This window comes from Teleopsis dalmanni, chromosome 1 (genome assembly GCF_002237135.1).
Source record: "Teleopsis dalmanni isolate 2A chromosome 1, ASM223713v2, whole genome shotgun sequence".
Classification (NCBI taxonomy): domain Eukaryota; kingdom Metazoa; phylum Arthropoda; class Insecta; order Diptera; family Diopsidae; genus Teleopsis; species Teleopsis dalmanni.
Window position 1 is genome coordinate 125071305 of NC_051846.1, and position 15338 is coordinate 125086642.

The following is a 15338-nucleotide window of genomic DNA, read 5'->3' on the forward strand; positions in this document are numbered from 1 at the left end:
AATTTTAATCAACAATTATAAAGAATTTAATTAGAAATCACGCAAGTTCATTTATCACGCATTTCGGACAGGTTGCGACCAAAGATCACAAGGTTTTAGACGCTTAAGGCGACGTGTTGGCTCTATTGACGCCAGTTCGTTAGCTTCATCATTCGGATGAGAGTACAGTCGCTGCAGGTGCATTCTTGCATTTCGCTGTATTTCTTCCACCACCGTATTTATCCCTAGATCACGATGCAGATCAGAGTTCCTTACGTACCATGGTGCATTTGCCACACCCCTTAATATAACATTTTGGGATTTTTGTATGGTTTCAACATGTGTGCTGCTAGCGCATCCCCAGAGCTGAATACCATATGTCCAAATTGGTTTCAATATTTGTTTGTAAATTAAAAGCTTGTTATGAAGTGACAGTTTCGACTTCTTTCCAATAAGCCATTTGATTGATCTGTATTTTATATTCAGTTCATCTCTCTTTTTTTTTACATGTTCATTCCATCTCAGCTTTGCATACCGAGGTACTTAGCCGTATTAGAATGTGGAATTTGTATTCCATCAATGTAGAGGGGCATAAATCTGATATTTCGGTTTTAAAGTTGACGTGAACTGATTTATAGTGGTTAAGTTTTATTTTCCACTTTTCAGCCCAAGCGATAATGTCATTGACAGAAGACTGCAGACGCCTGGCTGCTGTTAGTTCATCATCTCCAATCGCTAGAACAGCTGTATCGTCAGCGAACGTCGCTGTAAACGTCGCTGAGCTCGTTGGTAAATCATGTGTGTATATTAAATATAACAAAGGACCAAGTACACTGCCTTGGGGTACCCCAGCGTTGATTTTTTGGAGTTCACTGTAATCGTTTCCATGCTTAACACGGAAGTAACGATTGGTCAAATAAGAAGAAACCATATCGAAATACTCCCACGGAAAAATGTCTCTTATTTTTGTTAGTAGACCTGTATGCCAAACTTTGTCGAAAGCCTGGGATACGTCTAAGAATACTGCTGAACATACTTTCTTTTCCTCAAGGGCAGTTTCGATTACGTTTGTGATTCTGTGGACTTGATCAATGGTCTAGTGATTACACCTGAATCCAAATTGATGCATAGGTATGGTCTGCTGTTGTTCAAGTAAAGGCAACATCCGTTTAAGCATAATTTTTTCAAATACTTTTGAAAGCACAGGTAGGAGAGCTATTGGCCTATAGGAGCTAACCTCGTTTGCATCTTTCCCCGGTTTAAGGACCATAATAATTTCTGTGACCTTCCACAACGAAGGGAGATATTTCAATCGTAGAACAGCATTGAAGATGTTAGTAACTTTAACTATGCAGTTCGCTGGGATTTCTCTAAGAATTTCTGCAGTTATGAGATCATATCCTGGTGTTTTTTTTAGCTTAAGTTCGTTCTTTATTATCATCATTACTTCAAGCTCGCTAGTTGGCAGCAAATTGTTTATTCTATTAGTACCCAGATAACAAGTTTCAACACTATTCTCACTACCAGAAATAGAGAATACTTTTGTTAAATGTTCAGAAAAAAGTTCAGCTTTTTCTTTATCACTATTGGCCCATTGGCTAGTGAAGGTCTTTATTGGTGCGTTATGAGAGGCTGGACGTTTTATATTTCGAGTGCATTTCCACAAGGAGTAATCTGTGCTGCGATCATTGGTCAAATCAGACAAGTATGAATGGAATTGTTTATTTTTAAAGCGCTTGATCTCAAAGGTAAGTTCTTTAGTCAGCCTATTTAAATTAGCTTTAACTGCTGGGGATCTCGAATGTTGCCACTTTTTCCTTATTTTACGTTTTTTTTGTAGTAGTTCTAATATGGCCATTGGATATCTATGCGGACAGTTTGATTTCTTCCATATAGGAGTGCTTAACCACGCGGCTTGTTGAAGCTTTCTTGTAAGGTCTATAATTTCGAACTCCACATCGCCTTCACCGGAAATTTCAGTCGAAGCCGAAATATTATTAGAAAGGAATGTTCTAAAGTAATTCCAGTCAGTTGACTTATTGACAATTTTAGTCGTCACGTTGTTAACAATAGGAGAGCCATATGTAGTAAGGTATACCGGGGAGTGGTCAGAGTTAAGTTTGGTTCCGTCTTCGATTTTAAGATTGTATGTCGAGACTTGCTTTATGATGAAGAAATCAAGGAGGTCTGGTATTTTTTCAGTATCAATTGGCCAATACGTAGGGTTTCTGGATGACATGCATTCACAGCCAGTTTGTTGTATCGCTTTTAGAAGTTCTCTCCCCTTGGTTGTGATTAGACGAGAACCCCAGTGCGTATGCTTTGCATTGAAGTCACCGCCCATGATGAAGCGGTGTTTGTGCATTTCAATAAGCTGTAAGTACTGCTCTGTTTTAATTTTGTGCCTTGGCGGGCTGTAGACAGAAGTAATTTGTAATTTACATTGCAGATCAAGCGTAATGGTTATCGCCTGAAATTCTTCATTGGAGATTATTTTGGATACGAAATACTTATGAGATTTCCGAATTAAGATTCCACTACCTCCTCGAGCGTAATTACTGGGATGTACTACGTGATGAAACTCGTAGTTTTTAAATTTTAGGTATGAATGATGTGTGAAATGCGTTTCAGTAATAAGGCAAACATCTATTTCTCTGGCTGCTAAAACAAGTTCAAGCTCTCTAAAATGTTTGAGTAAACCATTAGAGTTCCAAAGCATTATTTTTAGTAAACTTGACATTATTAATTAAGTTATCTTTTTTTGTTTTAACTTAGTAAGCCTCTTATCTAACATTTTATAGTAGCTTTCTTGTAGAGTTAATTTTTCTAATATTTGGTTAAGAATTTTATGATTTTCATCAGGCTGGGCGTTGGATCGCACCATTTCAGCGTACGTTGGATTGTTTTTGATAGTAGGTTTTAAGTTTTTGTTTATTAAATCAGATGGTTTATTATTATGTTGATTTTTGGTCACTTTATTTCGCTGGAGATTTCCATTCTTCTCTTGAATTATTTTATTTCTTTGTTTTTGGAGCTCCTTAGCCACTACACAACCTCTGTAATTGGTCGGATGTTCTTCTCCGCAGTTGCAGCATTTAGGTTGTTGCTGATCAGGCTTTTTGCATTCTATTGTCTTATGGTTGCCGGCACATTTAACACATCGGGCTATTTTGCCACAATAGTTTTGAGTGTGACCATATTCTTGACATGTTTTACATTGTGGTATTTGTCTCGACCGCTTTATTGTTTCTATTTTAATAACACAATTCAATATAGTTTTGATTTCGTGTATTTTCTTAATATCTTCGGACGCATCAAATGTGAGCATAAACATGTCGAGTGGCTCTTTTGAGAAGGGCTTCCACTTATTTACCGCATTTAGAATGTTCAATCCTTTCTCTTGCAGATCAGTTACAATCTCAGACGGGTCACATGACTTTGGAAGGTGTTTAGCTTTTATCGGACGCAGTTGTTTATTTTCATAAGAATACCAAGCAATTTTTTGCGTAGATAGTGCTTTTGTTATTGATCTGTATGCAATGATTAATAAATATTTTTACACACAAATTATTCTTTTATTTAAAAGCTTCACACCACATGGCGACCGTGACAGATAAATGTTCACACCTCATGGCGACCGTGACATTGGTGCCCAAAATTTAATGAAAAATTAAACAAAAACAAAAATAAAAACAATGAAAAAAAGGAAAAAAGAGAAAAAAAATATATTTAAAAAAAAAATTAATAAAAAGTTTATTTAAAAATATATATTTTAACAAACTAAAAATAAAATGTCAAATAAAGGACAAATAAAAAACAATAAAATATTAAACGCAACAATAAAGTGCGAAGTGCAACAATAATCAAAATAATAAATGGCTAATCAAGGGCCTAAAAAGTTAACAATAACAGAGTACTTAAGAAGACAGCAGACAAGAAAAGAACAATCATTAGCATACGTACCACCAGCAAAAATCAAAAAGCCAAAAAGGAGAGGCGGACAACAGACAACGTTAAGGAGGCAGTTAGCCCACTTGAGAAGTCTTTTGGAAAGAAATCCTCCACCATCGTGGGAAGCAGCTATAAAATTTCAAGCAGTCAAACGCAGCAGTTATAAAAAGAAAGAATTATAAACACTGTAAATACTGTTGTAATAAAGAGTACACTCCTTCGAAGTGAACCTTTAACTAGAATACCAATGGCGGTAAACGCTGGTATGAAATCTAAAGGTAGGGATTGATGTACTTAAATGGATCATCAATGAATATGTAAAATATTTTAATTCAAAGTTAAAATACAAATTATGTTATATAAAATGTTGTATTATGTTATATTCATAGCAAATAGTTATAAATATATTTATGGAGTACTATCTAGTAATGTATTTTATATTAGTATTCATATACAGTTTCATAATTTCTTTTTATACCTTTTCTCTGCGACACCAGCAATTTTGTAATATTGTAATTTTGAAACCGTAACGAACCTTTCTGGCCGAGGTTGTGCTCGCCGGATTCCAGGTTCAATCCTACAATAAAATTTATTTGTTGGGACGGTGGTAAGTTTGGATACACGGTGGGCGGTGGCTTCGCTACAATCAGGTAGTGTTGCTCTGCTGTGAAATCGCTGGCTCCTTTGTAGAATTGTAAATTCCTTCCCTGCCTGCATTGTAGATGTCGTTATCAAAAGATGAGTAAATAGTAGAAATGCATATTTCTATTCTACGTGGTTCTAGCAAAATGTGGGTTTCGTTATAAACAAAGATAGAAATGTATATTTCTATACTACGGGGTTCTAGCGAAATGTTGATATCGTTATACCATATACAAAGAAAATAATAGAAGTGTATATTTCTATTCCACGGGGTTCTAGCGAAATGTGGATTTCGTTATAAACAAAGATAGAAATGTATATTTCTATACTACGGGGTTCTACCAAATTGTTGCTTTCGTTATATACAAAGAAAAATAATAGAAATGTGTATTTCTATTCTACGGGGTTCTAGTGAAATGTGGATTTCGTTATAAACAAAGATAGAAATGTATATTTCTATACTACGGGGTTTTAGCAAATTGTTGCTTCGTTATATACAAAGAAAAATAATAGAAATGTATATTTCTATTCTACGGGGTTCTAGTGAAATGTAGATTTCGTTATAAACAAAGATAGAAATGTATATTTCTATACTGCGGGGTTCTAGCGAAATGTTGCTTCTGTTATATACAAAAAAAATAATAGAAATGTATATTTCTATTGCTACTATACAACGCACTATTGATTTCGTTACAAGTAATTATGTAATAGAGATGTTTATTTCTATTATATATAAAAAATCAATGCGAACTGAAATGTATATTTCTATTCACCGATGTATATAACGCACTATTGATTTCGTTACAAGTAATTATATAATAGAAATGTTTATTTCAATTATATATAAAAAAAACAATGCGAACTGAAATGTATATTTCTATTCACCGATGTATATAATGAACTATTGATTTCGTTACAAGTAATTATATACCTCTACGTGGTAGGCACCTTGTCGTGGTGTACAACTTGAGCTATTCTGATCAATGTTTCAGTCAGTGTTATCACTGATGATTGTAATTTTGTAGTCTTTGTAGTAGTTCGTTTGTAGATAGGCTCTTTGTTTTTGCAAGCTGGCAAAGTCTGAATGGTTAAACAATACTCTAGCGCCTTAGGGAGTAGGTGGCGGTAAAGACCGTCCACTAAGTTCCAGTTTATCAGCCAGACTCGTAAGGGTAAGTGCGACAATCTCTCATGCTGATGGGAAGCTCTTGATATGGTCATGTCTCTGCCAAGGGTGGACTGCTGATTGTCGGGCTGGGAAGAGAAAACTTCCCGAGTACGTATTTCTAGTAATTATTGTTTTAATATGTGTAGCTATCAAGTTTGTACGATACCTAAAAAAACCCCCAAATCTGAGGTAGACTGTTACGCCGAGGATGCTTGACTGGAGGGGTGCATCCAGTCTTTTAGTAATGAACTCAGGATACCGGGCACTCTCCTGTTTTAATTAATGCCTTCTCAAAGTATGGGGCTCTGCTTTGGGTGACTGTTCTTTCCCTTATATTAAACACTATATATGGAAAATAATCTAAATATACCTATTAATAATATAATTACAGAGTCAGAGGAAGAAGATCTACTCCGTTCGCCAACGAAGGTTGGAGGAAATCTTGAAAAGAGGCTTGAAGCATCTCTCAAGATTCAGGATCTGGATGATCTGAACCCATCTGTTCAGAGACCAATGGTATCAAGCGGTGGGAACACCTCTCCGGTGATTGGCACCCAGAGTCCTATGGATACAGGTGACCACGATGGCGGTGCGTCTAATGCTAACACCCAGAGCATGGTGAACTCAGGTGATGCCAACATAGAGACCAGGAAGAAAGCGGAATACTTCACCGGGGCTCAGAAAAGACGCATTAAGGCCATGATTAGGGATGGATTGGATTTGGAGACTGCGAAGCAGAAAGAGAGAGAGCGATACTCTCTCTTGAAAGCTTCCTTGGCAGCAGAAGGAGAAAGTGACAGACCCAGTACCAGCAAAAGGTGCAGATCTAATAACACATCTCCCGAAGAAACACATTGCCCTCAGCCCAAAAAGCCAAAAGCCATTCAACAAACATCTAGCTCTACCGGAAACCAGCTAAAACCGACTCCATCTTACAGCCAGTGCTGTAATGTAGTGATGTAGCCAGTGCTTGCAAAGTGGCTATCGCCCATGAGAAATATCCGGAGGTGAATCTCACTGGTGACCAAATGAAGTTGATAAAATTGAAGCTCCTGGAAGAAATTGACAAACTTCCCAAACACAATAGTGTCTACGGCTTCATCACCAGTGTTAACAGAGACGGATGGCTCTCATTAACATGCTGCAATGGTAAAACGAGGAACTGGCTGACCAATTGTGTCCCAAAACTCAAACCATTCCCGGATGCTATTCTCAAAGTGTTTCAGGGCGGAGAGATGCCCAAAACCTATGTGTGCATCACATTTATTCCCCCCTCTGCTGTGCTACCACCAGAAATTCTGATGTCCCGCTTGGAAAAACAAAATGGTGGCATTTGCACATCATCGTGGAGAATTCTCAGGACTGAGAAAAATAAGAATGGTGGGGAAACCATTACGATCTCGGCGGACGAAAAATCCAAAAATTGGATAGTCGGTCAGGCAGGGAAGCTGTATCTGAACTTCACACAAATTCACGTACGTGTGAAGGGAGAGCCAACTGGACCCACGAAACTGACGACAGAGAAACCCAGTGACGTCAAGCAACAGGTGCCTCCATCCAAAAGGCCGCTTTCAGGTGATAGACCCAGTACCTCAAAAGCACAGGCAGATAAGCCAAGTGAGACGGTTAAGGTCACACGGGACAGCACCCGAACTGAACTCGGACCCAGCACCTCAAAACAGCGAGGTGGCACACCGGTATCTAGTATAAAGGACCAGAAGGCCAAAGAAACTAGCTTCAAGATCCCCTCGACAGGAAGCACCCACTCATGGGACAAAATTGCCCAAGTGGATGCGGAACGGTAAAGGACGATACTAATAAAATGATGAAGTGCCTGCAGGTTAATCTTCAATACGCCAAAGCTGCTACGGCGGTGTTGACACAGCGACTTCTATCTGAAAAGATTGACCTAGCCTTTATCCATTAGCCATATGTATATGAGAACCAGATAAAGGGAATAAAAGGTAAGCTATTGTACGATCATGCCAGCCATGGTCGACCTCGTGCTTGTATTGTGGTAAGAGATGATATTAATGCTTTCATTATTCCACAGCACACCAACAAGGACCAGGTAGCAGCTATAATTTCTGTGGACACCCCAGTAAGTAAGACAGAGCTCATTGTCTGCTCATCTTACCTACCTGGAGACTCCCAAGACCTGGACTTCCTATCACTGAAAGGACTAGTAGACTACAGTTTTAAAAGCAAGACGCAACTCATCGTTGGAAGTGACGCTAATGCACACCACACGATCTGGGGCAGCACCGACATCAATAAAAGAGGTGAGTGTCTATTTGAATTTATAACTGGTAACAACCTATATATTTTGAATACGGGCAATAAGCCCACTTTTATAAACAGAATCAGGGAAGAGGTATTAGACATCACCCTAGCTACACAATTTATAAAACATTTTATTAAAAACTGGAATGTTTCAGCAGAAACATCCATGTCTGATCATCGTCAGATAAAATTTGATATTGATCTAAATATGAAAGTAAGGGAATCGTATAGGGTACCTTGGGCCACAGAATGGGATCTTTATACTGACGAACTCAAGGCCAATCTAGGCAGTAATAAACATACGATAAACAATATTCATGATTTAGAAATAGCTGATGCTGCCTTAAGCACAACTATTATGAATGCCTACCATGGGGCTTGTCCGGTGAAAAATAAGACCGGCAACAGAAGTGCACCATGGTGGAATAAAAAGTTAGCCAAGCTAAGAGTCGAATTCCGGAGACTCTTCAACAAGGCAAAAACCAACGGTGAATGGGACAATTATGAAAATGCCCTCACCGCCTACAATAAAGAAATTAGAAGGGCAAAAAGAGAATCATGGAGAGGCTTTTGCTCAGAGATTCAAAACTTAAGCAGTAGCGCAAAAATTCACAGGGTTATCTCGAAAAGCCACACTAATCCCATTGGGCTTCTAAAACGACCTGATGGTCTTTATACCAATGACTGCAAAGAGTCACTTATACTTCTAACAGAAGTACACTTTCCGGGATCTACAATTTATGACCAATCAATCTCCCAGCTTATTTCCCTGGTGACCAAAAGGCCCAGAAACAATAACTGGAAGACTGCTCGTAAAATCTTCACTGAAGATAAAATTAAATGGGCGATCAACTCATTTTCTCCCTTCAAAGCCCCTGGGGCAGACGGAATATTTCCAGCACTCCTACAAAAGGGACTAACTCACCTTATGCCCTACCTCATTAATATCTTTAGAGCTGGGCTGGCGATGGGAATCATTCCCACTAATTGGAAGAAAGCAATTGTCAAATACATACCTAAAGGAGGAGGTAAACCTAGCGAACTTCCTAAATCCGATAGGCCTATAAGTTTGACTACATTTCTTTTAAAAACTATGGAGAAGATAGTGGAAAGGCATATAAGGGAAGAGTATTTATCTATAAATCCACTCCACGCCAACCATTACGCCTACCAACAAAATAAATCCACCACTCATGCATTGCTCAGTCTTACTAATAAAATACAGGAGTCTGTAGATTGCAAAGAATTTGCGGTGGGATGCTTTCTTGATATTGAGGGAGCGTTTGACAATACTGATCACGCACATATCGAAAGATGCCTCCATAACAGAGGAGTAGATGATACGACACGCACATGGATAAGCAATGTACTAAGAAATAGCATGGTTAAATCCACTCTCGGCAATGCCGAAATAAAAGCACATACTGTAAGAGGATGCCCACATGGGGGTGTATTATCCCCACTTCTGTGGTCAATTGCAGTAGACGAGCTCTTGCATCGACTCAGTGCCAAACATTTCGAGGCACAAGGCTATGCTGACGATATAGTTATACTTGTCAGGGGTAAATATGAAGACATGATCTCATATCGACTCCAGCAAGCCCTGAACATCGTTAGTAGATGGTGCAGTGAAGTAGCATTAAATGTAAATCCTAAGAAAACAAGTCTGGTAGTCTTCACAAAGAAGAGGAAAAGTGTACTTTCTAATTACCCATTCCTGAATGGAGAAAAGCTATCATCCGTTACCCAACTAAAATACCTGGGAATAATTCTGGATGAGAAGTTGACGTGGAATTCTCATTTAGACAATGTTATACGAAGAGCCAGAGAGGCATTATGGACCAGCAGAAACCTCATTGGTAAGCACTGGGGTCTTAATCCAAAACTCAGCCCTTGGATGTACACATCTATTGCCACACCAATTGTAACTTATGGGTCAGCTATCTGGTACAAAAAAGCACAACAGAAGACTGTAATAGATAAACTTCGTAAGCTGCAGAGATTAGCCTGCATAAAGACAAGTGGAGCGATGAGAACTACCCCGACAGCAGCCCTAGAGGTTGCATTGGGGCTCCCCCCACTTCACCTACTAGTCAAAAAGGAAGCAATGACTTTTATGGCCAAGCTACAGTTGACTAGCAATCAATCAACAAGACTACTCGACAACTCCCTGTTAGGTAGGGAAATGCAAAGGAAGGACTAAATGTCACCATATCTGACATTTGCTTACCTAAATTCAACTTTCACCAAAAGTTCCTAATACTAATACCAGACAGAAATGAATGGGAACGGAACATACCTCCATTCGCTGGAGACTACCATCTGTGGTACACGGATGGCTCCAAAACGATGGAAAGAGTATATGGAGTAAGACCTAAAGAGGAAATATTTGCGAGTATGAGTAAAGAAAACTCAGTTTTTCAGGCTGAAGTACACGCAATTGAATTATGTCTCAGGGTATATAAAGGTAAACCAGTCACAGGAAAAAACATATACATCTTTTCTGACAGTAAATCGGCACTCCTGGCACTACGCTCACCTCGAGTAACCTCAAAAATAGTGTGGGAATGCCTTCTACTTCTCAAAGACCTTGCTGAAAGGAACAGAGTCCACTTAATATGGATTCCAGGGCACAGCGGTTTTGAGGGAAACGAAAAAGCAGATGAACTAGCGAGAAAAGGGGCGGCCCCATACTATATTGGGCCACAACCATTCTGCGGTCCTTCGTGGAGCTTTTTCAAACTTAAAACTAATGAATGGCTGGAAAGAGCAGCTCAGAATGATTGGGATAATACAATTACCTGCAGACAAGCAAAAGAATCCATGCCGTTTCGATCAAAAGCCAGAACTAAGGAGCTACTTATGCTGAACAGAAGTGGCATCCGACTTGTCACAGGTTTTCTAACTGGACACTGCGGAGTTAAAAAACATTTATTGAATCTAGGTATTACTGGAAACGATAGCTGTAGACTTCGTTACGAGGAAGAGGAAACAGCAGAACATATATTGTGTCACTGTGATAGTCTTGCAAGACTCAGACTTCACTACTTATCCATTGCCTATCCGCTTATAACGGAATTAGGTAACATCTCTCCAAAGGACATACTGGCATTCTTAACTGCTACTCGTCTATGGAACTGAAGTGAATATGTCACAATAATCCTCGAGAATGCAGTGACGCGGTGACTACTTCCAAACCCTTTTTTTGGAAAAAAAAAAAAAAATTATATAATAGAAATGTTTATTTCTAATACATATAAAAAAACAATGCGAACTGTAATGTATATTTTTATTCACCGATGTATCAGCTTTTTTATATTAAATTTGTTGATGGTTTTTAATACTTGCTTTATTGCTTTAGTTATTGTTTTATGTTCACTTTTATGTTGTGACGTGAAATTTAAGAACATAAATTTTATTTTACACTTCCCCGCTTTTTCTATCGAGTTGACGAACTCGTACCACTCCTCCCCGATTGATCTTAACTTGGTACCTCCGTTGATCGATTGCCCGAAGAAACATAATTTGTCGACCTTGTTTCCGGTTCACCAGTGTTTCTTGGATGTCTTTGGTTAATACCTCTGGCCATCGGTTTTCAGTTTCGGTGGGTGGCGGCATAATCTCGCTGGAAACAGGTATTGTGATCTCAAGACGTCTTAAGTCGCTTCCGGTATCACATTCCAAGGTGTCGTCTGGACTAGCTTCTCTGTCTCTCTACCGGTTTTGTGATCTTGACATCGGTGGTCGTCTGGGACAGGTAAGTTTTCGGACATACGCTAACACATCAGGGTGAATAGGAGTAGCCGGCGCGTACCTATTGCCTTTCAATTTTTTCCCCGCAGCTAATATTTTAACTTCACTTTGCTGCGCCTTGAGCTTAGCCGAGTGTTCTCTGAATTTATGAATGCTTTACTCCCACTTCGACATGTTATCGTTTCAAGATTCTGCGATCGATTGTCTTGTTGATTAAATGGTACCATTTTTTATACTTGATTTTTATATGGAAACCGTTATTCTTTTGTTGTTTTCATGTGGATTAGCTTTATTAGTTTTTGTTTCGTTCTCATGTGGTTTACTTTGATTATTACTTTAGTTCATAGGATTAGCGGATTTAAAGTCCTTGACGTGTGCGGTGCGTGTCTGGTGAGTGGTTTCATGTGCGGCCTTTACTATGACTGGCGATACAAAGGTGGTTATTCTATATGGACCCCCGTAGCGTGGAACTAGTTTCGCGGCAAATTCCTGGGTTGTTTTTGAGACTGGGTGTTCCTTGATCCACACCAGTTGGCCTATGTCTGATCTCCACGGTCTTCTTCGCAAATTGTAATACTTTGTAATACTTTTTCTTGCGGTGAGTATGGTGCCGTTTGCTGATGTCTGACTCCAATTTCCTGCATGTAGCTTTCGAAGGATTTGTTGCGGTGTTGTGGCCCATTATCTGTGATCAACACCTTGGGCACCCCAAAGTTTACGATGATTTTTTATTTGAACGCGGAGATGGTGGCTTCGGTGCTGGCTTTTCACACTGGAATCACTTCTACCCATTTGCTGAAGTGGTCACAAAAACAAGTAGCATCGTATTCCCCTTACTCGATCTTGGTAGCGGACCGACAAAATCTGCAAGGACCTTTGCCCATGGCTCCTCGGGTATTTGGGTGAGCATTTCGCCTGCCGATTTTAATTGACTGGCTTTGTATTGTGAGCAGATATGGCAGTTCCTTACATATTGCCCAATGTCTCTGAGCATACCAGGCCAGTAGTATCTGCTTGTTATACGCTGTACTGTTTTCCGTATACCGAAGTGTCTTGCTGTGGGGTCATCGTGATTTTCTTTGAAGATTTCTGGACTTGTCTGTACTTCATCGAATTTCCTTGTGAATCACATACAATTACTTTGTCTGGTCTCTAGAATTATTCGCGCAATATTTTCAACCGGTTGTCTGGACAACGCATCCGCGATGACATTTAATTTACCTTTTCGGTATTGAATCTCGAATTGATATCTTATTGTTGCAGCTCTAATGCCCATCTGGCAATCCGTCCGGTTGGGTTGTTAATTGAGTTAAGGATAATTGAGATATCCTTCGAGGTATGGTCGCATTTTGCGAATTGCCCAGACTATAGCTAAACATTCTTTTTCCGTGGGGGAATACTTTTCCTCGGTTTGGTTTAAATTCCGGCTTGCATAGGCAATGACATGTTCGACGTTGTTGATCGATTGTGTAAACACAGCTCCCAATCCATGGTTACTGACGTCTGTCTGGAGAGTAAACGGGAGACTGAAATCTGGGCACGCGAGAACTGGTGCTTCTGTAAGTTTTGTTTTAAGCTCATCGAAGGCATCTTGTTGTTCTGATTCCCACTTCCAATGTTTACCCTTTTTTTAAGAGTGTGGTTAACGGGTGTATTATTCTGGAGAAATCCGTATTGCTTCAACCTTTTCTGGATCAGTGTGTACACCTTATTAGCTTATGACATGCCCTAGATATTTCGTTAACGTCTTGAAAAACTCGCACTTTTCATTGTAAATTCAAAGATTTGCTTCGTGAAGTCGTCTTAACACTGTACTAAGGTTTTATTTGTGTTGCCAATGACGATTATATCGTCCAAATATGTGAAGGTGGCGGGAGCGGAGTGTACGCCAAACGGCATCACTTTCTATTGAAATAATCCGCGACCGGGCACGGTGAAGGCTGTATATTGTTTACTACCCTGTTCCATTGGAATTTGCCAGTATCCATCGCGAAGATCCAGACTGCTGATATATTTGGCATTCCTTAGCCTATCTAAAATGTGGTGAATGCGAGGTAGAGGGTAAGCATCGGGGATGGATTGTGTGTTTAGTTGTCGATAGTCTATACAGAACCTCCACTTGCCATTTTTTTCCGTACCAACACAATTGGGGCACTGTATGCGCTTCTTGATGGTTCGATGTAATCGTTCTTTAATAGCTCGTTGACATATTCATTGATGATTGCTTGCATCGCCGGGTTGCGCGAATAATATTGCTGTTTGATGGGTTGCTCGTGACGCATGATAATGCCATGTTCCGTGATGTTACTGGGTCCTTTAATCTGTGAGAACTTATCCAATTCCGGTTTCAAGAATACCTTGAAAATTTCATCCATTGTCCTTTGATTTAGTGTTGACACTTGCATGGTGTTTGCTACCGTAGTTTCGTGTTTGTGATATGTAAACTGTAATTTTTGGCATCCGCTTGTTAGTGAGGATACCATAGCAGCCAAGAATTCCAGTCACAAAATTACCTCATCGATCAAGTTTGGAAGTAGAATTAATCTTAACTTTGTGGTTCTTGTCCCGAGCGTGATACATGTTGCCATTTGTTGCTTGGTGGAGCTAAGGATGATATTTCCCTTAAGTTTTGTTGCCGTTTGCGAATTGATGAAACTTCGCGAGGATCCTGTATCGATAGCTGCTCTTATGACTTGTTGATTAATAGTTACTGGGGCCGACAGACGTGATTCACTGAGCTTCATGCATCCTACTGGTTCGACGGGGTGTTGTCTTGTGGTCTTATCGCCCCGTTCTGTCGATGGACCCTGACCTCGTTTCCCTGATTCCTGCAGCAATCAATTGTACGTTTCCCTCTTTTCCAGCAAAATAAGATGCTTGTAAAGCAGCAATTTTGTCCTCTAATTGTTCGAATTGTTTGTCGTATTTTGTTCTCTAATTGTTCGAATACACTCGGTCCATCGCTTGTTGTTACTCCTAAACCAGATCAGTGCCTTGTCTTTTAGTACTTCGGGCATTAGCTTTGGTAATACGTCCTTATGTGTACCGTACATATCCGCCAGTTCCTTGATCCGTTCTATAAATGGTAGTATTTCATGTTCCCCTGGGTAGTGGTATCCCCATTTTCTGACTCGATCGATTATTACTGAATATTCTGCCATGGCAACACTTCCTCCCTCAGTTATCGAAGGACGTCTATTTTCAATGACTCCCGGTGATGAGCTTCTGGTATGTAGCTTAGCGAGTTCCTGTAGCCGGGCAGTATCTTTCTCAATTGCCTCTAAGTCCATGATCGTTGAAAGTTTTTTCCGAAGTTCCTCCAGTGATCCACTTGGACCTAATCTGAACTCGTCTGCGTAACTCACCAGTTCTTCCTTTTTTGCGAAGTAAATCCAAGATTTACCACCTGATGTTAATCGTTTTGCGCTTGTCGAAGCGACTGCTGTTTTACGACCTGCTTGTCCTGTCACTTCCTTGATTCCTGATTGTACCACCGCTGGTTTGTCTTCCATAATGAACTGAAGATGTTGGTCAGTTTTGTTCCCACCGTCCCTGCTCGGGC